Source organism: Pteronotus mesoamericanus, unplaced genomic scaffold (assembly GCF_021234165.1).
Source record: "Pteronotus mesoamericanus isolate MK-2021 breed Mesoamerican mustached bat unplaced genomic scaffold, CSHL_Meso_final contig_246, whole genome shotgun sequence".
NCBI classification, from domain to species: domain Eukaryota; kingdom Metazoa; phylum Chordata; class Mammalia; order Chiroptera; family Mormoopidae; genus Pteronotus; species Pteronotus mesoamericanus.
The window spans coordinates 3116833-3144208 of record NW_026555104.1 but is presented as its reverse complement, the minus strand read 5'-3'; positions in this window follow the sequence as shown (position 1 = coordinate 3144208).

The following is a 27376-nucleotide window of genomic DNA, read 5'->3' as shown; positions in this document are numbered from 1 at the left end:
AATAAATTAATGAAGAAAAGGCCTGGGAGTTTTGTGTCACATGCAAATCAACTGACTTTTTCAAAAAGTATATGCAATGGTGTCTGTTGGTCATGGTAGCAACGTTATTTTTAGCATGAAGAGTACTTTTTATGTGTATTTTCTCATTTGTTTTGCACAATAATCCTGTAAAGGAGGAACGGGGGCGTAACTATCCCCATGTGGTATTATCATTATTTTACCAATTCACCGGCTGCTCAGCGCCAGGCACTGCGCAGACCTCTAGGCTGAACAGAATGGCCCTGGCCTCTGGCCTCACAAAGCACAGTCAAATGGGGAACACAGGTGTCCCACGAAGGAGGAAGAGCAAGTCTCAGAGGGTTACAGAGGCACAAAGAGGACTATGAGTAAGGGAACAGAATCCCCACAGTATTAAGTGGTTTGCACAGGGACAAGTTGGCTGGCAGAAACATAGCAGAGCCCGCATGCTCTCGCTCTGGACAGAGCGATGCAGAGCAAGGAAGCAGTGATCACAGGCTCTGTTCTCTAGCCGGGTCCCACCATCCTGGGCAAGATGTTTAAGAGGGACGTTGACAGATGAGGAGCCCTGTCTTTTAGGGAGCAGACGGAAGACTGGCTCTTTTTAGCCTAAAAAGAATAGTAAAATGAGTGTCAGGACATGCTCATGGCATCCCACTAATTAAAGGATTATCATGTGACAGAGCCGCTTCTGGACAGGGGAGCTGAAGAGCACAAGATCGACACAGGTGCCCTGTAAGGCAGACGCGTCCCTCAAGGTTCAAATGAGGGTGCTCAGGCGGCAGAGAGAAAAGACAGTCCCGAAGGGGCCGTCCCTACAGATGTACTTGGGAAGACTCAAGAGCACTGTAGTTCAGGGTATGAACTCTGAGTCAGGCTGACGTGGGGCAAAGCAAGCCCCCTGCCATGACCACCATCACTTATTAACTGAGTTTCCTTGGATAAGTTCCTTTATCTCTCCGAATGCCAGCTTCCTTACCTGCAACTGCAGATAAAAAGGAAGTACCTGTCTCAAGTGTTGGTTATAGGATTCAGTAAGGAAACCTGTTCCATTCAGTGAAGCCATGGGTAAATACCAATTAAACAGGTGAATAGCCACTTAATGAGTGAATGCTGAGTGAGTGAAGGACTCAATGAGCAGTATCAGGAGTCTCAGTGAGGGCAGTAGCCCCACTAGAACAACCACCTCACCTGTAGGTCTGAGAAGGAACAGAAGGAGTGAATGCACCATTGACCCTAGTGAGGTGTGCAAATAGATGGCACTTCTACGGACAAGATCAATCCTGCGTGGGGAGAGTTTGGACCAAATGTTCTCAAAAGTCCGTTCCAATTCTTAAATTCCATGAGGATAAGAATTATCAAATGGTCCAATTGTACAAGTCAGGAAGTTTCTTTTCCTTCAGGGCAGAGAGAAAGGTCAGAGAACTGGAATCATGAAGCTGTTTCACTCTAGAAAGGAAATGAAAAGTCCTTCTCCCTATCCTAACCCCAGCTTGTTATTTACAGCAACATAAAAGTGCTTTGTTTTTGTACCTTTCTCTAAAAGAACATGGGAAACTGCCTCTAAAATTCCCAGAATGTACACATGAGATGTCTTTTGTCTGCGTTTCTTTTCCCAAGCCTTCCCAAAGAAAAACACTCAAAAGTTGTATGAATCTTCAGGATTTGAATTACGGTCTTTTACAATATTTGGTTGTCTTCCAGGTCTGCGTTGGACCTTTGACCTCTGTGAAAAACAGAAATTCCCTTGTGTGGGCGGAGATGTGGACATAAGTTTTCAGATTGCGCCACCTTCTGGTCAAATGTGGAAACCAACGTGGCAGAGTCCGTGCCTTCGGGGCAGCCCAAGTCTGTGCCCGGTCTTTCTCCCCAGAATTTAGTCCGGGTCTCTCGAGAGCTGACAGCTTGAAATACATTGAAGTTAAACGACGGAGCAGTTTCAAAAGTTCAGTGCTTATTTATTTAGGAGCACATAGCCTACCAAAGAGCGGTGACTCATACGCTCTCCGGAAAGGGTACTTGAATTCGAACCTTTTCTAAAAGTTCTGAGCTGCCAATGCCATCAGACGGATAAGCCGTTTCGTTTTGCTGTTGTTGTCAGAACACACTCAAAGCTACTTCCGTGACTGATGAGGAGAGGCCGTGAGAGAACCAGGCTCTGAAACTTCCACTCTGCTTCCTATGACTGAAGGCTGACCAAGGATGCAAAGGGGCAAACCCTGCTGTTCATCACCATGAGCTCTGGGCCCAAAGCCCTACGTGGACCGCTTTCTACATACAAGCCACCGGGACTCGGTTTACACCCGTGCTCTGACACCACAGACAGAAGACCGAGTGACCTCCTTGGACCCACATCTTAATCTAAGCCAATATCTGGATGGAAAGAAGAGGCAAAGGAAAAAGAACCCGGGTTAAAGAGTCTCCAAAAAAAATTTCTCCCTGGAGCTTGAAAAATCGAGATTAACTCAGCCATTCCAGCTTTCTCAGGGTGGAATAGGGGTGAACGGAGGCAGGTTTATGCAGGGGGGGAGACACTCCCCTGTCCACCAGGTACTTAAGCGTCATGAAAGACCAAAACCTTAAGGTGACAAGCCCAAGACTCTGCATTCCCACTGAAGGGCTCCAATCCCTGGGCGTGTCTCATCTGCAGCTTCAGTCCAGCTCTGGAACCTTGGGTTCCCCGTAAAAGGCCTCTAGTTGGTGCCCCTCTTTTGTATGCTTATTTTTTATTAAATTTATTGGGGTGACATTGGTTAATAAAATTCTCCAGGTGTCAGGTGTCCAATTCTACAATACACCTCTGTATATCGTACTGTGCGTTCCCCGCCCCAAGCCATCTTCTTCCATCAGCATGCATCCCCCCTTCGACCCTCTTCTCCCTGCCTCCGCCCCCTTTCAATGTCCCTCTTGGAAAAAGAGTGAAGGAGAGCAGCAGGCTCAAGTAGTCTTCCTTCTTTCCTGGGACCAGCAGCCTTCCCTGGGACAAAATTCACCAGCATGTGCTGCGTCTGGCCTCGGTCAGTCCTGTAACGCACGGACAGCCGACGCCCAAAGGTGGCAGCTCTCAGACCACGGACACACGGCGACCGGGAGGTCCAGCCTAAGGTGAAACACATGCTTCCAAACGGGACTAAGATTCCCTGAGAAAAACATACATTTTTCAAAAATAATAGGGAAAATAGCAGTCTGAATTGTTTATTCTCTATGAAACACATCAAAGATGGTTTTAGAAAGGAGTATGATGTGCAGACATATTTGTCCATAGGCTTAAATATGTACCTGATTTGAGACTCCTTGGACTGAGTTTATTAACTGCTTCACAAAATTTTATATGAAAACCTCAGTTTGTAGTTTTCTTTTTTCCTGGAATAGATAACTGCCAGGAACACTTGGTCTTTTGGGTTTTTTTTTAAATTTATTTATTATTTTTAGAGAGAGGGGAAGGGAAGGAAAAAGAGAGGGAGAGAAACAGCAGTGTATGGTTGCCTTTCACGTGCTCCCTACTGGGGACCTGGCCCACAACCCAGACACGTGCCCTGACTGGGAATCGAACCAGCGACCCTTTTGTTTGCAGGCCAGCACTCAGTCCACTGAGCCACACCAGCCAGGGCAGGAACACTCTGTTTTAAGGTACAGGTTGAAGCAATACAGCATTTCCCTGAGAATGTTTCTTGAGACTCCAGTCCCTCCTGATGTTTAGGAAAAAATACACGTCTGAACTCAAACAGTGGGTAAAATGCTGTTGCATCTGACTTCTAGGAGACTCACAAGGTACTTGTACTTATGGAGAACCTGAGACATTTGACTAAAGTAAAGGAACATTTTTTAACACATTAAATTTGCTTCAATCCACATTTTCAAACTTCATGGCTGAGGAATATTCATGCACAGGAACATCTAACTGGATCTCCAGGAACCAGCGCCCTAAGGAACCGATCACAGGAAACTTGGCTCATCAACAAACGGGTGAGTGAGATTTTTGTTATTGTTGATTTCCGCGAACCAGGAGAGACAGACGTGCCTCAATACAGGCTCCGGTGCACGGTTGCTAAGTGACTGTGAAAACAACACTGTGGCTTGAGAACAGAGAGGAGAGACTGAACCAATAGTTCCCTGAGTTGCTGAGGGCCCATCTATATCATCTCATTAAGCTTGGCCAGTAATAATGATCTGACTTCCAGGAAATGACAACGTGGCTTGTAGTTATGGCAACAGCAACAACAAAATCATCTTCCCCATAAACCACTTAGGCAGTGAATCAACCAAGTGTTCTCTGAGGAGCTGGCTTCTAACGTGAGTATTGGAATATTCTGCCTCCACTACATCTCATAGAATTCTTGCTCTATATATATCACTCTTGCAAAGACGATTAGATCTCTATGGACCCTCTGTAAAATGAGACTGCATGGGCAGGGTTGCTTGTAAAGGTCCTTCCAGCCTCAAGAGTTCCTAACACTCCCAAACAGCAAAAAAGAAATCCATCACATTCCCTCTTTTGGATGCCTCTCTAGAATTTTAAACTCGTAAGGAACCTCTTTGTATGTTTTCCATACCAAACATAACTACTTTTTTATTTCTGGGGTCCTGTCATGGGGCGTTGCATGTCGTGGTTTGGAAAGGAGGAAGAGGGAGAAGCGTGTACTGTAAGTGTTGTCTTGGGGATACACGGATGGCTTTCTCTGGCGAAACTTGTTGAGGGTTAAGCCAATCTCCCTGGAGAAATGCTATTTGCTTCCCAAGAGTAGTCAGTCACAGACTGGCCACATTTTCCCTTCCACTTGACCTTCGTCTCCCACAGAGAATTCCTCTGCCAGGATTTGTTCCTTTTATAAAGCTTCGTCCATAATAATGATCTGAATTCCAGGGCAAAAAGGATTAAGCACGATGCCCTGAACATCTACCGTCCTTGTTCTGGGTTTCTTAAACACAATCACTCTAAAAGCCATCAATGACCTGTGTAGAGATTTGTCAATGTGGCTAGGGGACAGGGGGGAATAAAAAGGCCAAGTTCAAAGATGTTACCTTGGACTCCCTATCAAGAAAATGCATCGCCATCTATAATTCAGTTAGTCTTGTAAGATTGTGTATTGAAGACACTTGTGGACATTTCCAAAGATGTTCCGGCCAGTCTGATGGAGCCCCACCTGTATCCAGGCACGTGTACAACTGCAAATATTCTAAAGGGTAGACATGCTCATTCACTTGACGACACCCTTGCCGTTCTTGCCATCTTGTCTTCCTCTGGTTCCTTCCTAGGATTACGGTGAAGGGAAAAACCCCCAACGAATTAGGCCTGAGTCACTTGCTGTGCTTGGAGGCAAAGTTGGTTTCTCTCTTTAGAATCCTGGAAAAGCCCCAGCACTGGAGTGCCAACAGGAGGCTCTGGGACAGCATTTCCCCAAGCAAAACGGCCACTTCATGCTCCCTAGAATTTTGATTCTCCAACAGTACTAGACTATCTAGTCTATCTCACTCCCTGGGCTCTAAGCACAGAAACCCCAAAGTTCCTTTTTGTCGTGCAGGTATTCTTCTGTGAATGTAAATGCAACCCTTTGTTGGCATTGAGTATGGAGCAGGCATCCTAAATGAAGAAAACTCTTGCCCAGGAATGGGACGCTCAGCACTTAGCTGGAAGTGGGGATTGTGGTAGCTGCGTGGCCTTTGGAGAACTTGAATTCCCAACTCTCCCTCTGAAAACCCCCTACTTCTTAAAGACCTCTGTCTTTTCTCAGCCTCCCTCTGTGTTCATTCATCTCATTCTTTCTCAATGGTAACTCTCAACTACAGCCCGAAAAGCTAAAGGAAAAATTCTAGCAATAACCATGTATAACATCACTGATTTCTTCTTTCCATTGGACATCTGTGATCATTACTGAGTCCACAAATTTTTCTTAATTTCTGCCCTTCTTGGATTTAGCTACTTTGCCTTATTGATGTGTTTGAAATATTAAAAACATTTCGGCAAGGGGAAGCAGTGCCCTCCACAGGGCCTATCAGTCTCGGGCTTTTATAGGCAATCATTAACAAGCATGGCACCTTTTTAAAAATGGATTATTCATTCTTCTTTTACTTAAGGTTAATACAGCTGTGACAAGCTTGTTAACTAGAATGACTTCTGCACGCATGTATTGCTCAAGCATAAAAGGAGAGAGGATGTCAAGAAAAAATTTTAAACAAAGTCTGGCAGATAGAGAAAAGTCAAAAACAGAGCTAATAAAGGGATTTGAGGGCAAAGGTGTGTGGCATCCTCGGGTTCAAAACGAAAGATAGACACATGTGTTCATTCCCTGAGTCTCGGATGGTGTGTCTGAGTCCCCTGCTCAGGCTTGAGCAGGGTTTTGCTGACACCTGCAGCTGTCAAATACATCATTGCTTTTTAAGTTTTATTCACTCTTTAAAAAATTTCATGTAATTGTTGATGGTAACATTTCTTATACTTATCCTTCCTATTTTAATAAAGGCAAACGATCTACTCTGTACTTGCTACAGACGGAATGTTTGTGCCCTCCCCCACTCCCACCCCCACCCCCGAATCCATTTGTTAAGTCCTGATGCCCAGCACAGCGGTGGTAGGAGGTGGGGCCTTCCAGAGCAATTAGGTCAGGAGGGCAGAGCCCACAGGAGTAGGGTTAGCACCCTTAGGAACACCCAGACAGCTCCTTCGCCCCTTCTGCTATGTGAGGACACGCAGCAAGAAGATGATGATCTGTGAATTTGGAGGAGGAACCTCGCCAGATGCTGAATGGGCTAACGCCTTGGTCTTGGACTTCCCAGCCTCCGGAACTGTGCGAAATAAATTTCTGTTGTTTATAAGCCACCCGATCTGTGGCAGTCTGTGATAACAAACTCCGTGGTCTAAGACAGAAGTATCTTAGTAACGGACCCAAGCGGGGAGCCCTAAACCAAGCACTGTTTGTGCTATAGCGTCAGTTCAAATTTCAGGCATGTTAACCATAGGCACATTCTTTCCACTGCCACCCTGGCCGGTCTTTAATACAGGAAAGGATTGTTTCAGGAAACTTTTAGTTCCATGACATCTGTGGGGGGGGTGTGCATTAGTAATAATTTAAATTCCTTAATTACTACAGGCAGTTCAAAAAGCTTTGAAGGCCATGGCTTTAATGAGAATAAGCCTTTGTCTGATAGACATGCAAACTCAAACCTATGAAATGGCATTCATCATCCTGGAAACCTGAGAGAATTTTAAACATCAGGTCATCAAAATTCTCATCAACTATACTACAATTCTACACACATGAAAATAAATAATGAACAGTTAAGGTTTAGGAAATACTGAAATATCTAGTTTATTGACTTGCTGGGCTGCCAGAACAAAGCGCCGTGGGCTGGGGGGCACAACAGAAACGTATTTGCTCACGATTCCGGAGGTCAGAAATCCAAGACCAAGGGGTGGGGAGTGGAGTGAGTTGATTCTGAGACCCGTTTCCTGGACTTGGAGGCCTCTTCATTTGTCCTTTCCCCTCCTTTTCTTTTAATAAGGATGCCCGTCTATTAAATTAGGACCCTCCCTAATGACCTCATTTTAACTTAAATCACGTCTTAAAAGAACCTATCTCCAGGTATAGCCATGTGGCGACATCCAGGTTTGGGCTTCAACATAGGAATTTGATGAGAACACAACCAACTGATTGGATAATGTGCCTCACCCAATCGGTTCAAGGCCTTAAGAGCAAAAACTGAGGTTTCCTGGAGATGGAGAAATGTCGCCTCAGGATGGTAACATCTACTTCTGCCTGAACTTGCAGCCTGCCCAGTCAGAACCAATCAGACCTCAAAACCCCGTGAGCCAATTCCTTAAAATAAATCTCTAGATGGTATGCATATATACCCTGTTGGGTCTGTTTGTGTCTCTGGAGAACCCCGACTGAGACACTACTTTTTGCTAAAAGTAATTTAGGATGTCAAAGAGGCATTCCGGGCCTTACTGTTCTGCTTCTTGCAAAAGGAAACCAGCCCCTTTTCATTCCTTCTCAGAGCTGCGAATCAGCCAAGTGGAATCTGCAGCACTCACACTCAACTCCAGGTGGCGCTCATGCTCTACTCAAAAGAGGCTTCCCTGCTGCAGGCCCCGCCTCACTGGCTTTTTAACTCAAATTTCAATACAACCCAGTGACTCAGCAATGCCAAGGAGGAAACGTAAAATCTGGACAAAGGATACTACCTACATGCCCAATGCACGCAAGTTTGCCTTCACAAAAATCACTTTTTGATGTGTCCTTTCTTGAAAGTCCCATCTCTTTGGTAGGATTTAGCTTGCCCTGAGCAAATAGCCACTTGAGCCGACTCAGAAAGCCCCGAGTGAATAGCAACACCCCTGGGCTAATAGAAAAGAGAGCACCATTGTGGTTGAAGGCTGGCCGGCCAATGTGTCTTGTTTTTGTCTGCGACATAAAAGAAGTCACGTGTTCTTTGCTCTAGGTCTTCTTCCTTTTCAAGTCTCCAGAGCTGTCTTAAGGGATGGGTGCACCCAGGGCATGACTCACCCTGACCCCAGGATGTCAGCTACCCACACTCCTGGCAGAACAGACTCTCGCTCTCTGCCTATCCCACAAACCCCTCTGTTAATCCTACTGGTGGTCAAGACCCTACCCTGTCATTAGGCGGTGTACCTGACCACAGGCTCAAAACATTTGAATGTTGAGTCCTTGTAATATTTTGTAAGAAAATTGGAGAAGCTTTTACTTTCTTAATTTCTATTTTGCACATGGGAAGCAGAACCAGCGATGCTGAGTGACCCTGCGAAGGTCACCCAGAGATTCAGAATCACAACCACAGACACTTGACCTTCAATCAGGGGTGGCAACTCTTCTAAATCTCTGCCACAAAAGCACTCCCCCTCCACCCCACTGCCTACCCCCCATCATCCTTTCATTGTATACAGGCATTTTTTTGTTGTTGTTCTTTTGTAGAATATGCATGCACATAAGGACACGAATCCATGTCTGTGTTTCTGTAGCTTTAAGTAATGTGCCAGTGATGTTGTGTTGCTAGTATAACCCAAAAGCAAGAAGAAGCATCGTCTCTTTTACGTTAGAACCTGACTTTTAAAGTGTACACACAGTCTCCTTCTTCAAGATACACAATTCAGAAGAACAGATGAGAAGTCCTAAGAAATCCTGTAGAAAACAGTTAACTTCTATTTAACCACATATTTTTCGAACTCACTTGAGTATACATGCCTTTTCCCCACAAAAGCCCCTGGACCATCATTTGGAAATGCTGAATAAAACTATCATCTCTCTGTGGGATGGGGTTGGGTGTGTAGGCAATGACTCCCACTTGCTATGCTGAGAAATTCCAGAGTTTACAGAGTTAGTCTTAGAGTTTGTCGGATTTTTGTGGTCTCCCAGGACATCCTGATGGTTGACAAAAGCCAAGTCTCATGGCGGTTTCCCAAGCACAGAGATTACGGCACAGAGAGTAGATTAAACAGTACTTTCTCCCACCTCTGATAGGCCTATTCTGTCCCTTCCAAAGCGCACAGACCTCTCCAACCAAGGCCACCCTGGGACCCCTGCAGATGTCCCATCTGTAGCATCAGGGGGACCTCTCCCTCCCAGGCCCTTGGAAGTGTTCTTCAGCCACCTTCAGTTCTTCGAAAGACAAACTGAAAGTCAACTTGATTGCTGGGATATTCCTACAAACTGCTCAGTTCTTCCTCTCTCTCTAAATCAAAGCCATAACCCTGGGGCAGTAATTTCTTTATACGTAATGATAAAATCCCTAACTCTCCCCCAGCAATACACCCCCCAATCCTTTCATTTGTCACAAAGAGTGGGCAGCTGTGCATTACAGCTAACGTTTCTACACCACCCCTGGTCGTCTTTCATAATCGTAGAAGCTAGCAAGAGGCACATACTTAGCATGAAGTGTTTTGGGGGCCTTATAGAAATGACTCTATATGACAGCACTATGTAGTTGCATGTAAATGCATGTGTTAGTTTTAAAACCCTGTGGAAGTTTCCTGAGTCATCTCAGAAAAACATATTGACTTATAAGAAATAAAATTTCTGGGCAAGGGGGTTGGTCCCATGGCGGGGCCATCCATAAGACTTGTCTTCACTTTGTGGCTCCCGCAGAGAGGTTAGTGTAAGAATGTCAGGCGGTGACATCTCTTACTTGGTAAGTCTAGCTTTCAGAAACTGTTATGCAGAATGCATCAGTTCAGTCAGTTCGACTGACAAATATTTATTGGTTATCAACTGGGCCAACCCTCAGGTGCTGTAGGGATACATGGAACACCAGCCCTGTGCTATGGAAGATTAATCAGGGCCAAGGACGTTCATCAAAGTGGTAGGTGCTGTTCTTGAAAAAACGTGCTTGGTCCAATATTTCTCTAAGTCGGGTTAAAAGTCACAACTCTTTTAGCTTAGTGATTCAGAGCACAGTTCTGACCCAGTTCTACTGTGGACTGGCTGTGTGACCGCAAGCAAGATATTTAACCTTTTGAAGTTTTGGTTTCCACATCCGCCAAATGGAAGTAATTGTAGCCCCTGTCTCTAACTTGTCATGAAGATTAAATGAGGTAATGCATCCAAAGCACTTTGTGCAGGACCTAACAGAAAGTAAGCTCTCAGTAGAAAGTAGCATTTATTATTCCTCTTCTTCTTCCCCTTCCCAGGGCATGAAAAAGCATAGCCACGTTCTAAGCTATCTGTGCATCCCCAGTCTTTGCATGAAGCCATTTCCCAACCCAGCTCATTTCTGAGAGCCCCATCACTCCACTCTCCGCCAGCCTCCAAACATTCAGAGTAATCACGGACACCGGAATGCTCAGCCAAAAGAGAAGAACTACAAAAGGAGTGTTAAAAGAAAGAGATTAAGATCTATCCTAAATACCTTTCAAAGGCCAGTGGGAGAGCCTGGCTGGGGTGGTTCAGTGGTTGGAGCGTCATCCTGTGCACCAAAAGGTCACTGGTTCTATTCCCAGTCAGGGCGCAAGCCTAGGTTGTGGGATCAATCCTCAGTTGGCGCATGTGCAGGAAGCAACCAGTCAATGTTTCTCTCTCCCATCAATGTTTCTCTCTCTCTCTCTCTCTCTCTCTCTCTCTCTCTCTCTCTCTCATAAAAAATAAACCTTTAAAAAATAATAATAAAATAAAAGGCCAGCTGGAGAGTGCTACTCATCTGGTCCATGCCGTTCGTCCACATCCCATGCACAGGTTTGTGTGTTGTTGTTTACTCTCCCAAGGGTCACGTCCTCTGACTATTGCAAATCCCTGAGCTTCCCTGGGCAGCTGTGGAGTCTCTACATCATCGATCACCCAGCAGCCCTTCTCCAAGGATCCTGCATAGACATTCTTGGGATCACTATCTATGAAGCTCAAGGGCAGATTCTCCAGTTATTTCAAGGATGCAACATGTGGGCTTTGTCTTCTTTGGCCCTTGCTATCCATGAAATATGCCTGGCGCTCCTCCCACAGTGAAGACAGAGTAGGACATTTTCTCCTGGCTGTGCTCCCTTAGCAGGGAAAACTCTGCACCTCCCTAACACCAGCATAAGGCTCATTGCAAAAACGTTATTCCCATGCCACACATATATCCTGGCCATCAAATTAAAAGGATTGTCATCGGAATGAATCGCTGTTAACCCACTACTATGTATTTAATGGTCAGGGCATTGTGGTTACATAGCCTGGTAGAAGCGAGGTAGGATCTTCAGATGAAACAACTTAAGCCCAGGAGCCTTTGGCACAGGGTGGTGAACGAGAGTCCCGATCTGTGTGACACTGACTGATGTGTGTGCCATGCTCCGACATCACCACAGTCCAGCACCCTGCAGAAATGATGGCTTTCTTCCTTCTGCAGCCGGCTAGGCAGAAGGAGACTTCTATCTTCCTGGGTCTCCCTCCAGAGCAGGGAGACACCCCACTTCCATGTGTCCAGCCATCTGTCCCCCTCCTTTTGTCCCCTGTACTATGTCAGTCTGCTCAGGTTCCTCAAAGAGCCAACCTGCACCAAGACCCCACTGAGTGAGTCTTATACAATCACAGCTACAACCAGGTTAGATGCCGTGACTGAAATGTCTTAGGGCTGTAGGGCCACGCTAATATAACATGCAGAGGAGATGGCAAGGGTAGATTTGGTCTCTAGCCTGCTCCCCAGTTACAGTGGCCATTTCCAGCCTAAGCGGTGGAACTAAGGGAGTGTGAGGTGAAAGAGAAGGAAATACCATCCTCAGATGAGTTCAGAAATGCCCAGATGCAGGCGGTTGGCAGTAGGGATCTATCTGCTCTGCAAAATAACTAAGGCACTTGTGATTACCTTCTTAGCTTTGCCCTCATCTAAAGAGCTCAACAAACAGATCCTGGAAGCATAAGGGACCCATTCTTCCACTGTGCTTCCTACATAGAAGATATCCAGGGCAGGAGTGAGTGCCATGGGGCAGAGAAAAAGAAGTCCAAGAATCAATACAACCAACGTCTCAAAGAGTCTATTCTGGGAAAGAAGGAAAAAAGTTCTGAAGTGCACGATTATGTTTTATAATTCAATTACTTCTTGAGTGTTGAAAACTCACTCTGGAAATAAATTACTTTCATGCTGAAAGGGTCAAAGGGGAGCCTGGGATCTGGGTAGGATATCCATCCTGTTTTCCCCTCCCCACCTCCCACCATACTTCTAGGAGGGACTCTAATCTTACAGCCCTTTTCAACTAGGGATCCTGCAGGGAATTAAACTCAATGCCCTAAAACAACCATTGTATATAATGAATCAACTCCTTTCTTTTGCATCTGGAGTGGCCCTAACTTTATACTGTCCTGCCCTCGGAAGAATTGAGAAAACAGTCACTCAAATCATTTTCTGTAGGGATTAATGCTGTCATGGAGTCCAGGTTGAAAAAGTCTGTACATCAAAGAGACTAGATTTTGTTTCTTAACAAGGATGGCTGTTTTTAAGTCACCCGACTTGGGGCAATCGATTATGGCAGACCTAGGAAACTAATACAACAGTGCTTTTCTAGTTTTTTAATGTAAAGGTATTAAAATTTTAGATAATATTCCTATATTTTTATGTTTTGGTGCTAGCATAAAGTCTTTCACTTTTAAAATTTTATTTTCTAATTGTCTGCTGGTACGACATGGAAATAACACTTGATTTTCCAAACCGACCTTGTATCAAACAACCTCGCTAGATTTACTTATCAATTAAAATTGTTTTCTTGTAGCTTCTATTGAGTTTTCTACACACTCATAAATTGTATGTATATGTGGCTTCTTCAAATAATAATGGTTTTATTTATTCTTTTCCAATTTTTATAGGTTTTTAAAAATTGCTTTCTTGCAGTGACTTTGAATAGAAGTGGTAACTGTAAGCATCTTCATCCCATTTCTGATCCCAGGGAGAACATTCACGCATTCACCATTAAATAGGATGCTTGCTCTAAATTCCTTGTAGATAACCTGTTTCAGATTAGTTTCTATTGTTTCCCAATTTGTGAAGAGTTCTCATGAATTAGGTATTGACTTTTATCAAATGTTTACTCTGCATTGGTTCAGAAGACCGTATGTTTTTACTCTTTATTCTGTTAACATGATTCCCATGATTTAATTACCAAATGTTAAAACAGATTTGCATCCCTGGATGCAAATGCACATGACATGCTATCCTTATGCATCACTGGATTTGATTTACTAATATGTTCTTTAAATTTTTTACATCTGTTTGCAAGAAAGATTGGCTGATAATTTTCCTCTCTTATGATGTCTTAATCAGGTTTTAGTATCATGGTTTCATAAAATGAAAGCTGATGAATCATCTCAGACTTTTTAGAATCCAAAATGTTTCCAATTTTTCAGGAAGAGATTGTATAGAATTGGTGTTCATTATTCTTTAGACATTTGCTACTAATCTTCAACAAAATAAGCTAGAATTTAAAATTTCTTTTTATGAGGTTTTAAAAATACAAATTAAATTCCTTTAATAGTTACAGGGCTATTCAAATAATCTACTTTATATTTTGTAGTAGTTTGTGCCTCTTGAGGAATTGGTCCATTTCAAGTAAGTTGTCAAATTTATGCATAAGAAGTTGTTTGTAATATTCTCTTATTATCCTTTTGATGTCTGTAGTCTGCAGTGATTATCTCTTGTTTAATTTCTGGTATTGATAATCAATGGTTTTTAAATCACGTTTTTTCCTCTGTAAGTCTTGATAGAGATTTGTCCATTTTAATGATTTTTCCAAAGAACCTGATTTTTGTTTTATTGTTACCTATTTTTGGATCATTCCTTTTTAAACCAATCTCTCTAGGGAAGGTCTGCCGGAGACGAGTTCTCTCATTTGCTTTCATCTGAATATATCTTGCTTTTCCTTTCATTCCTGAGGATATTTCCACTGGATGTGGGACTGTGGGTTTCCAGCTCTTCTCTCCCAGCACATGAAAACGATTATGCCTTTTCCTTTCGGCCTCTGTGGTTTCCAATAAGAAATTATAGTTTAAGGTGTTACATCTTTTTGCTGCTTTCAAGATTTTTTCCTCTGCCTTTACTTTTCTGGAGGTTGATCGTTATCCATCTTGGCGTAGGTTTCTTTGGTGTGGATTTCCCGGGGCGGGCGGCGGGGCGGGGAGGGGGCTGGGTTTGGCCCGGCCGCAGCCTGGGGGCCTGTGGGACACCGCCCAGAGCTGCAGGCGGGGAGGGCCCCAGGTCCTGATTGTGCAAGAGAAACTGGAAATAGGGAATTTTTAAAATTTGAAGTCACCTGATTTTTAAGTGCTTCAGTAAATTCTACTTTTTTTCATTAAAGCGCCGGATTAAAAATGAAAACAAAAAGAAAAAATTACCTTCCAGGCCCTGTGGACCGTGGGACCTATTTGTTAGACCTTAAATGTGGTTCTCTTTACAATTGTAAAATAGCCTTCTTTGTTTCATTTCATGCTCTTCGACTTGGCTTTAACTTTGTTTGGCACTATGATGAGGATTCATGCTTCCTTTGAACTTGTATTTGCCTGGCATGCCTTCTCCCATTCCTTATGTTCAATTGCTACCAGTCACTTTGTTTTAAATATGTCTCTTGTCTCAGCTTACATTGGAATGTGCTTTAAAATTTTGACATTTAGCCCACTTATAGTTATTGACATGCTAGATATGATTAATCTTCATTTGCTCCCTCTGTGATGAATGTCTGGGCTTTCACACGTGGCTTCTGAGGCAAAGAAGCAGCTACAGAAGAGACACACCCCAGCAGAGATGTAAAATAAGCGTCTGGTCAACATGACTACATCGGTAGGGTTTAATACGCTTCATACCACTGGGATATATAACTTCTGGTACTCCGAATATTTCAAAGATTGTTCTCATTTATTTATAGTTACATCATAGATTCCTTTGAACTTAAACCATTAAAGGGGGGAAAAACAGTTATTCTTCCCTCCCTCCCCTTTTTCCCCAGTGTCTAAAAGAGCACAGAGCCAGTTAGGGTGGAGGGTGTTTATGCTTCCCACATGCCACCTGGCGCCCCCACATTCCTCAGCTGCTGGCTGTTAAGCAGCTGCCCTCGTTGAAATGAGAGCTGGAGCATGTGACATTGGGGACCCACTCAGCTGCCCAAAGCCGTTGGAAAAAGCTGCTCTGGTTTTGCAGTCCTGCAGCTCAAGCTGCCAGAGGCAGAGAGGAATCCTGAGGAAATTACCTGCTTATCGCAAGCCTTCTGCTTCTTAGTCTTAAATAGGGAAGGTGAAGAGGGAGAGCTGTGTCATGGGCCCTGAATTCACTACCTCCCTTCCTGTGCCTTCTCAGTCCCGCATTTAGATGGAGAGGGGCAGGAGTCAAGGGGGAGCTGCTGCCAGGAAAGACTGACAGGGATGGAAAAGCAAGGCATCTGGGATGATGGACTCCCCAGCTGAACTGCCAGGCACCTGGGATGGAAAGAAGCATCCGCTCTCCTTCCACTGCAGCTGAACGGCTCAGGAGGATCGGATCACCCCAATTCCAGCCGGCCTGCGCTGGCAAGGACCCGAGGCTGCGTTCTCGCGGCCCTGAAGGCCAGCCCCAGGAGGCAGAGAGCCCAGTTACTTGACCCTCCATTCAGTCCACTATTAAGTTCCACTAGTCCATGAAGTCTGTGATCAAGTTTTAGTTTTTCATAAGCCCTTCCCTGAGCCCTAAGATGTGTCATTTGATGAGCAGAATATGGGACTTGGATCTAAGAATTGTGTCTGCCACTGAGTATCTATGTGACCTTGAATAGGGCTCTTAAGAATGACGTGAGATATGCATACGGGATCTACTGCACCACTGTGCTAGTCAGGCTTCTCCAGAGAAACAGAACCCATAGGATGTGTACACACACACACACACACACACACACACACACACACACACACAGAAAGAGACTGATGTATTTGAAGGAATCGGCTCCTGCACTTGTGTTTGCTTGACAAATCTGAAATCTGACGGGGGAGGACAACATGCTGGAGACTGAGGAAAGAGTTGCAGTTCCCGTTCCAAGGCTGTCTGCTGGGAACCAGGAAAAGATTCTGTTGCAGATGAAGCCCAGAAGCAGTCCTCTGGGGTAATTTTCTCTTTCTCCAAGCAGGTCAGCCTTGTGTTCTATTCAGGCCTTCATCTGATTGGATGAGGCCACCCACATTATGGAGAGCAATCTGCTTCACTTTTGCACAAATTTAAATTTACATCTCACCCCAAAACACCTCCCTGGAAACATCCAGAGTAGTAATTGACCAAATATCTTGGCACCATGACCCAGCCAAGCTGATACATAAAATTAACCATCACAACCACCAACACACACTGGAGATCCAAGAAACATAATTTCCTCCCCACTCATGTCCCTGATTCTTAAACTACTAACACGTGCCTCTCACAACTGTCTTCTCCTTTTGCTGTGCCCTGGCCCTTTGGTCAATGAAAGACTCTGCCCTGACAAATGAAAATCATGTCCCAGAAGGCTTGCTCATGGAATCTTCCGCATGTGTTCCCCATCACTCTCCGTTGCTCTCTGGGCAATGCTCTGTCCTTCCCTGGACCCTAGCCTCCTGACTGCTGGTCTAGGCACTCAGCACACAATTACTCACACTCAAGGCCAACTGTCTCTCTTCTCCATGGCGTTTTTCCCAAGACATAGCAAAGAATGAATTTAATTGTTTTATTGCCAATCACCCACTTCAAATATTTCTGAGCTTTGTTTCTCTTATAATTGGCTTCCTGGTGTTTGTTATTGAAAAAAAATGAAACAAAGGGCATTCCCTCCACTGATTCTCCCCTTTTTAGACAAGTCGGCGGAGCTGATTTTGCAAAGATTATCAAGCATTTAAAAAAAAAACCCAAAACAAATGTGGAATGAATGGAGATTCACTCTATGCCATCTGTTGCCTATGGACCAAAGAACAGAAAAAAGGATTTGGGCAGAGGATAAAATGCCTTTCAAAACTAGAAAACATGCAAGGATTGGTGTGTGCAAGTCAATCGATCTCTTAAGACATAAAGGTGATGACCATATTTACAATGTATGGATCTGGAGAAGGATCCTTTCTTGAATGCACAGTTACATGGAGCCCCACACCAGTGGCCAGGGAGGCACTTTAAAGATAAAGAAGGCACAGAAGCATAGACACAGTGGAGCATGAGGAAATAAAGAGAATACCTTAAACTACCAACCGATGAATAATAAAGCAGTGCAGAGAGTGACAACAACCACGAGACTGGATAAATACCAGAAAGATGTCAGGAGGACTTCATCCTCTTCTCTTGGTATCTAATTCCTTCCAAACATAAATTTCCAGATTAAATTCCTCCTCAGTTCTTAAAGATTTCCCGAAGCACTCCAACCCACATGTCATCACTTCCTCCTCCAAACTCTTCAAAAAATGTGCCATCCTAAATTTCATTTGCCACTGGGCCATGCTATCTGATAAATTTTATTTTTCTATTGATTAGCTTTTCCACCCTTGTATATCTTGTTTTTCTTGGACGGGAACATCCTTAAGGCTTATATACACGACTTACTCCTCTGTGTCCCTCCAAGAACATAACACAGTGACTGAAATGATCACTCAACAAATACAAGTTGATTCATTAAGATGTGTCGTATTTCACCCACAGGAGAACATCCACCTCACCACTGAGCAAAAATAATAATAACTGTAATCATATTAGCAGCTGTTACTGAGTGATTATTCTTCTGTACTAAGCTATGCTTGAGCCCATTTAATATTTAGTAACAAATTTATGAAATAAACACTTTTATTATCCCCACTTTACACATAAAGAAACCAAGACACAATGACTCCAGTTCTATAGCCAGTAAGTGACAGAGACAGCTTTTGAACCCAAACTAACTGGCTCTAGATCCAGGACCCTAAACTACCATACTATATATATAAATAATGTCTTTAAAGCCCTAAAAATTGAACAGATTGTTTAAACCCATTCAGGAACTATTTAAGAACTATTCTATATGCTTAACCCTTAGAAATTTAAAATTTAATGTGCCCATTGTGAATAATTTGGATGAATCTCTACTACACATTGGATAAACATTTCCATTTTCCATTTGTAGACTTTAAGATTTTTCCCAACTTAGTCTAGGACACTCCTCACCATCTTTCTTTCTCCACTGGACAATTCATGAAACTCTGAACACTTTCAACACTTTCTCCCTTTTGAACTTTGCCTAAGTCTTCCTACTGCAGGATGGCCCCTCTGCTCCAGAATTATCTGTCCAAGTTGTGCCCACCTTTCAAGACCCAACTTTGATCTGCCCTATCCAAGAACTTGACCCATTCTCTTTCCTTCCTTACCAGAATTATCTCCCTCTCCCCATAGGAGACATAATAATGTGACCACTGATGACTGGCAGTCAGATAAGCTCTCTTACATTAAAGAGAAAGGCTTGGGGTCAGGCTTGTAAGCTGGTTGACATATGAGGTCTGTCCAGAAAAAGTCAAGCCATTTGTTAATATAACAAGAATGGTTCGCAAAATATCAATGTAATCTGGCAGCCAAGGACAGTAGACTGGAATGTGCATGCATGAACAATGACAGCTTCACTGTACTAGTTGGTGGGGGCAGCAGATGCCATTGAGTGAGCGTGTGTACTGCATGGCCATCATTCAAAATGACTGAGCAAGTAGAGCAACAAATCTGCATCAGATTTTGTGTTAAGCTTGAACATTCCTCCATGGAAACTTTGGATGATTCAGAAAACCTCAGCTACAGGCAACTGGTGATTGGCAGCTTCATCACAACAAGGCACCAGCTCGTGCATCACATCTCTGTGTAGAGGTTTTTTGAGAAACATTAAATCACCCAGGTGACATGGCCTCTCTACAGTCCATATTTGGTGCCCTATAACTTCTGGCTTTTTCCAAAACTGAAATTACCTTTGAAAGGGAAGAGGTTTCAAACCACTGATGAGATTTAGGAAAATACAATGGGGTAGCTGATGGTGATTGGGAGAACACTGTGTCTACTTTGAAGGGGATAAGAGTGTCATTGTCCTGTGTATGATGTTTCTTGTATCTTCAATAAATGTCTCTATTTTTCATATTATATGGCTGGATACCTTCTGGACAGGCCTCATACATACACCAACCACTACCTATGTCTCTGCTGAAATGAAGCAACCACTTCTCTTTCTTTTAAATTTTTTAAAATATTTTATTTATTTATTTTTAGAGAGAGGGGAAGGGAGGGAGAAAGAGAGGGAGAGAAACATCAATGTGTAGTTGCCTCTCATGTGCCCCCTACTGGGGCCCTGGCCCACAACCCAAGCATGTGCCTTGACTGGGAATAGAACCGGCAACTGTTTGGTTCAAAGCACCAAAGCCAGCACTCAGGCCACTGAGCCACCCCAGCCAGGGCTGAAGCAACCACTCCTTAACATACATACCAATGTGATAAGGGGGGAGTAGGGCATGAGGATCAGATGAAAAAAGTGGAAAACTACCAAGTTTCATGCTCATAAATAATGCTACGTAAAATTATGAAGAGTTATTATAAAAGTAACTCTAAATTCACTCAAATTTATTTTTAAAAAATAAGTCATCCCATTCAGTACCTTATTATTAGTAATAGATCACTAATGACACATTTCAAAACTAATTGGACCCATGAGAGGGTGTTAACAGCAAGTCTAAAAAGTGCTGTATTAATGCATTCCTTGGTCTGAAAGGCTCCAGAAGGCATAAGCTGTGTCTTATTCATTTAAAGAGCCTTGCTGGGTGCTGCAGTCATGGAAGGAACATATTATCTATGAGCGGCATTGACCCGGACTGCCTTGACCAGGCTTAATAGAAGGTTTGGTCAGACTACCTCCCATAGTAGCGGAGAGGGCATGCGGAGAAATTGGGCAGCTGGTAAACCAGCATTTACTGCACCCCCCTGGGGGCATGAAGGCCTGTAAGTAGACACTCTTAGATAATAATGGAGAAGAGGACCATCCCCACCCTTCAAAGAGGGTGTATGGGAGACAAGACCAACAAATATGTAATCAGCATAAACACGAAGAGAAAAAGACAGTAATTCCAAGAGTATGTTGAGGGGGAAGAATGAATGGGTAAGGTGGGAGAAATGAACCACAAGATCACTGGTGAGAGAACAGACTACTTGTTATGTCTCTGGGTGACCCAGTCATTAGTAGCCAGAGAAGAAAACCCCAGAAAGCCGTCTGGAATAGGGCTCAACATGCACAGTGTCCACTGTTAGGGGGCCAGTAGGGCCCTGCTCTTGACTCCTGAAGGCTCAGTTTGGAGTGTGGGGCTGTTGGTACCCACTGAGCCCACTATGCAAGGTGACCTACCCTCTCTGGGAACACAGACTAGCCTCCATGGCTCTTTCCAGAATATTTTTGTGGTTACCTACTTTTTTCTTGGAAGGGAAGACAGCTCTTCATGGAGTATATTTTAGCTGTGGATGGCCATTCACTTCTTGATCTCTTTGATCCCGCCTTGATGGGGAAATCGTTGTGTGGAATTTGGAGACTCAGCTGGACTGTTGCTACTTCAGAATGTCACTGTATGTCCCTCTCAGAGAGAAATGTACAATGACAAAGAAAGCTTAAGAGAGACTGTGCTGGCTTCTCTCCAAGTTACATTAATTGGTGATTAGGTGAAAAAGGAACTTTTCTGCTAATAGGCTGTCTTCCGCATAACCATTCATACTCACTATCTTTACATAAATCTCAAGAAATATCATGTCATATGAAAGATTCTTATTACCTTCTTCCTGCAGTGTCACCTTAGCAGACTGGGTAAATTAGCAGGCTTCCCCTCTTATATTTGACTATCCTAAGAGATGTCAGATGATACCTCTTGGCAAAAACTGGAGGATCTGTTCTTAAAGAATTAAACCTTTCTAGTGAACAGCTTTGCAAATAGTTGCCTACCTGCTTGGGGAAAAAGTTAACAGGCTGGTAGAAAAGTATGGCTGCATACTATCCCCTAAGGATCTAATGTTGCTGTTTTTAAAATAATTTCATGAGCTAATTATCTTCTTGGCGTTTACTTATAAACTCATATTTTCTCTATTGTGCTATATCTGTTTTATATGAATATCTGTACTGTTGACTGAGTGTTTGTGTCCCCCCAAAATTCATACCTTAACACCTGGTGGGGTGTTATTTGGAGGCAGGGCCTTTGGGAGACGATTAAGCCCTGAGAGTGGAGCCCTCATGAACGTGATTAGTGCCCTGATGAAAGAAACCCCTGAAAGCTCCCTTGTCCCCACGGCCATGTGAGGACATGACAAAAAGATAGCAGTCTGTGATCTAAGAAACAGGTCTTCACCAGACACCAAACCTGCCAGCATCTTGATCTTGGACTTCCCAGCCTCCATACCTGTGAGAAATAATGTTTATAAGCCATCCAGTCTAGGGTATTCTGTCATAGAAGCCGAAAAGGCCTAAGACAATCAATCTCTCCTACCTCACATTTGTTACTTTTTGGTGAGAAACAATGGGATAGAATGAAAGTATCCCCAATGTTTAGGTAAATCCCTCGGCTCCTATTCTAGACCCACCACTAACCAGGCGTGCAGGGGTACACAAGCCTTATAATCTCTCTGGACTTCAGTTTCTCCCATTTCTAGAATGGAGATAACTGTAGTTCCCCATACAGAACTATTGGAAAAGCCAGATAGGAAATGCCCATGAATCTCTTTTGTGAAGAAGGTGTACTGATGTTAAAATTGCAGTACTGCTTGCAGTGATCCCAGGGGACTGGCCAGCAGATTTGAGAGGTCATTAAAATCCAAATCTAGGCACCAGCAAAACCCCACTGCTCACATCAAGATTGAATAGTGCAGCATTCAACTATTTAGGTTTGAACCTCAGAAATGTACTTCAGTCAAACTGAATAGGACTGAAAGATTCTTGGGTGATCTATACACTACCAATGCTTTTATTGATGAGTAGCTCCCCCTGTGTCAAAGCAGCTAATCTTTTCTTCATTCTTCTTTAAAGAATAGGGTAAGTTTCAATCCACCTCCGTGTTCATTTTTCCTCCTGACATCATGTGAGGTTAGCACTTTTTCTTGTGTGCAGAATGAGCTCAGGTCTGCCTGATTCAGAAAGAATAAGAACATTACATCTGACAAGATGACAGTAAACCTATAACATTCTCCCTCTTATATATGACTGAGGCAGCCTACAAGATCTGTCCCCTTCTTTTTTTAATTTCACTCTAGAGCTAATAAAATCAGTTCAATGGCAATTCTGTTAGCAAAAGAGAGTTCAAAATAATGGCAGTAGATCTGCAGGAGCACTCAACCTCCTAGAGTTTGTGTAAGTTGCCTAAGAGAATACTCTCTACTCTCTGGATGCATTGATGTGTGTAAAGCACTTAGAACATGGTCTGGAACATAGGAAGCATCATCTGCATGGTCATTTGTCTGATATTTATGTGGGGTCGGGGGTGTACTAGACTGTCTATGTTTCTTACTAAAGCTCTTGACCCCTTGATGACACTGGGTAAAGTGGAGGCCCAATAACAATCCCACCAAACAGTTCTCAGGGCCCAGCTCCCCCCTCGCCCACCACCCCACCGTGGAACTCTGACTCCCTTCAAAGTCCTTCCAGAGAGGGCTAGGGGTCCTCAGTGTTTCCTGCTGGCCTTTATGAAGGACTTATTTCTTGAGTCTCCTACAAATAAAGCCACCCCAGGAACTCTCCTGGTCTCCAAGACACCCTTAAGTCCTAGGGTAAATACAGTACCTACCATTTGCGAAATTAGGACCTACCGACACTAGGTTCCCCATGGAAGACAGCACAGCACATGAGCCAAGCTTTTGGAATCAGACAGACCCAGGATCAACCCCAAGCACAGCCCAGTTACTAACTTTGTGATACAGAGTAAGTTGCTTGACCTTTCTGATCCTCATGTTCCTTGTAAATAATAGTAGCTATTTAGAAACCAGGAGATTCTTATATCATTTATCAAATACTTATACATAATTTACTAAATTATCAACTTATTTAATTCTAGAAAGCCTTTGATATAGGTACTATGATTCTCCTCATTTTATAGATGAGGCCATCAAGTACAGAGAGGTCAAGTAAACTACTCAAGGTCACACAGCTAGTAAGTGGATGAGGTAAGATTTGAACCCAGGCATTCTGGCCACTAAATTCTTGTTCTTAATCCCCATCCTATCTAATTTTTCATAGTCAAACAAGAAAGTATTTTTGTATACTTGTTATGACAGAAATTTTCAAACACACAAAAGTAGTGAGAATGCCTTGTACCCAGCACTCAGCTTAAACAAGTATCAACATTCCTCTGTTCTAAACAAAGAAGTTTTTAATTTGCATTTTCCTTAAATTGCAATAAAAAAATATTTTGGTGTTCTTTTTGATCTTGTTTAAGTCATTGGCTAAATTTAGGTAATTTCCTTTGGTTCTCTTGCATAATCATAAAAACAAGACAGCAGGTCCTTACTTTTGTACAGTGCTTTTACTGTGATACTTTGTATGTTACTTTAACTTCATTATTTCATTGACTTTTTCAGGAACCTTTTGAGATAGGCAGTAAGATTGCTGTGATCCCCATTTCACAAAATGGTCAAATGAAGCCCGGGGAGCTTAAAGAACTCGCCCAAGTAAGTTCCTAGTAAGTGAAGGAGTCTATCAAAAAACACTTTGATTTTTAAAGTTTTCAGTGGATTTATCCTCTGTACAGCAATACAGAGCAGAAAAAATAGTGGGCTCTGGAACTCAATAGACTTCAGGACAAATTGTCATTCTTGTCACTTATAGAAGTTACTCTCTGCACCTTCAACGCCTCATCATTAAAATAGACAAATAATACCTAACACCACAAGTTTATGACAATGGTTACATTTTAAATAATTATAATATATTATGTAAAATATTAAGTATAAATACTCATTTATATAATGTGTGTAATCTAATATGTATGCATGTAATAATATACATGCCTGTATAAGTATGTGTGCATGTATGTGAGTTGTCAATACTATGACATTTGCATCGCAGGTGGTCATTGAACATCACTTCCCTTTTGCCCCTTCTAGATGATATCAATCTGAAGCAAATCTTCCCAAACCTTTTCAGCATTAAGATATTGACCAATGTCCCTGGATGCTGTTATTCTTCCCCAAATTGTTCACTTCTCTCAGGGCTCAGGTGCCCCATCACACTAAGGACATCCCAGTTTTATCATTTACATTCTTTGTCTCTTTGGAATATCTGACCAAAATCTCCATGATTTCATTTGAACTCTGTTTCCTCTTGAAGACCACATGAGAGATTATATCTACTTTTATGAAAAGAATCATTTGTCTATGATCACTAAAAAAGAGAACACACCGCAAAATTTGCCCCCCACCCCGCCCCGTAGGCCTTTTCTAAGTATACTAAACACACTCATGGCTTCATATTCTCCTTCCATGTTTATCAACAGAGTTTATTAAGAACATCATAGATTATTCATTTTTAGTCCAAGTCATTAGACTGTAACAGCAAAGGAATATTTTGCCTGTGGTGACTGGAAATGTCATCTCCTCCATGTTTCCGTCTTCATGTTCACATTTAAACTCTCCTGAATCTGTAAAACCATCAAGTGACTTTTAAAGAAGGAATTCAAGAAAAGCAGTTCTTTTTACTTGTTTCATTCCATAACAAAACTTCCCTACTTTGGACTGGGTGGCACAGCGCCCAGTGCAGGTTGGCACTCAATGCGTTGTTGTTGAAGCTCTAGATGAATGAATGACATCATCTGAGCGCGTAATGAAGTCTATGAATTATTACTCTTTCAAGAAAATTGTTGCGGTTCTTTTCCATACATATATGAAGTAATGTCAATTAGAGCTCATAGTTGTTTTCAAGTAGTAATCACTTGGAAACTTGTTTTAATGAACAGGGAGTAATAATATTTAATGAACATATTAATCATCTTATACAAATAGGGATTTTTAAGGACAAGAAAAACATACTATTTTAGTTTAAGTCTCTGTGCCTCTCTCATACGCTTTCTCTCTCTTTATACATAAAGACTATGAAGGTAAACATAAGCCTTTCTCCATATACATGCTTACATCTTCTGGGTTAAGGAATTAAATGAAGCTGTCTTGTGTCTAATTTACATGTTACGTTGAAGTTGGAACCCATTTCCATACTGAGACCAGAAGACCCAATGGCCACCAGCCTCCTCCACAGGTAGCACCAGCCCCTGGGCAGGGAGCGTCGCCTTGCAGCATGAGTACACGAACCCAAACGAAAAATGAAAATAAATGAAAATGAAAACAAAAAAAAAATGAATGAAGCGCTTCAGCTGCTTCTTTCCTAGCACAAGTACTGCTCCTAACACCTCTTCTTGGGAGTCTGTGGTCAGCCTCCTGTAGTTCACAGTGCCCCGTAGATCACCCCTCCAGCATTCTCCTGTCTGTCCTTTTTCCCCAAAGGAGGGCTGCAACCTGACGAAGCTCCCACTCGGGGCCCCTCCTCCGCTGACAGACTATCTTCGGGGAAGAAAGGAGTACGGCAAGACTTCAGTCAAGACAACCGTGGCCTCCGGGCACAAGAGTGAACTGTGGGGGCAGAGGACAAGAGGACCCCCTGGGGTGGTCTCCATAGCTGGAATGGTGAATTTGTAATCAAGAAACCAAAATTCTAGGTCCAGTTCTATCATTACCTGAAGTCTTCCTTCTCTGTATTTAAAAAAAAAAAAAAAAAAGATTTTTCAAACTCAAGGTTTTAAATGACCTCGAATATCATCCAGTCTGACTCAGAGGGAATCACTACTTCCTAGTGTAATTTGGGTTCCTCAGGAGAAAGGCTTTTGTTTTAATAGTCTGATGCAGACGGTTAAAGATGAAGTAAAGCAGGCCTGCCCTCGCTATTACTTCACTGTTGGCAGCTCCGAGCACCGCATCAGAGGGGCACGTCCTGACTTGACTTCTCTCCGAGAGACTGAGATTCCAGATGGGAAGGTTTCTCGCATGTCTGCACAGTCTCTATGTTAGAGCTCACTAATTAAATTCTGCTGCGTATAGCATATAAATAGGTACAGTTGATGGCTTTTAAAGCATAGCCCATGACACAGAAGTAGCACATGTTTATTTTAGAAAAATTAGGAAGTTCAAACAATGTTGGGTACAAGGAAATTTGTATAAGGAAGATATAAGTAACTCATAATCCAGGAAATTCTATGTATCTCCTTTGCCAGTAGATAATACTTACACAACATGAAATTATATTGCATTTATTATTCTGTGACCTTTTCTCAATAAAATATGATGAGCATCTTTCTACTTATCATCCTTTCAAACTAAAGGAAAGGAAATTTTGATCCAGGAATGTTAGTTAATATTTATTAAATACGCAATTTTTGTTTTTCTATGTCCTTTAGCTCAGTTAGTTTATCTAACTTTCACAACCCCATGAGGCAGGAACAACTATAACTCCTATTTTGTATATGAAGAAACCAAGGCACAAAAAGGTAGTGCAACTTACCCAGAGTCGTTCAGATGGAAAGTGTCACTGCCATGCGGTCTGGCAACAGAGCCACACTGGTAACCACTACACTCTAGGCTCAAAATGCACCCTGTTCCCTGAGTCCCAGTCTTTCCTCTCATGCAGTTTTAGAGAAAGGGGAAGAGAAACAAGGTGAGCCAGGGAAAGAGAGAGAGCAGGAGGGAGAGAGAGCAGAGATTCATGATGGAAAACAGAGAAAGGGTGTAAAGAGGCAAAGTAGAAAAAAATAAACATTGTGAAGAAGTGAAATACTAGATTGAGCTCCATGAAATTTCCATTTTTGTGAATCAAAAGAAGCTGAACATTGGCAAACTCATGGGGCCCAATTTATAAATTTCACCAACAGAGCCGTTCCTCACTGCTCAGTCAGTAATCATTCGGGAACAATAT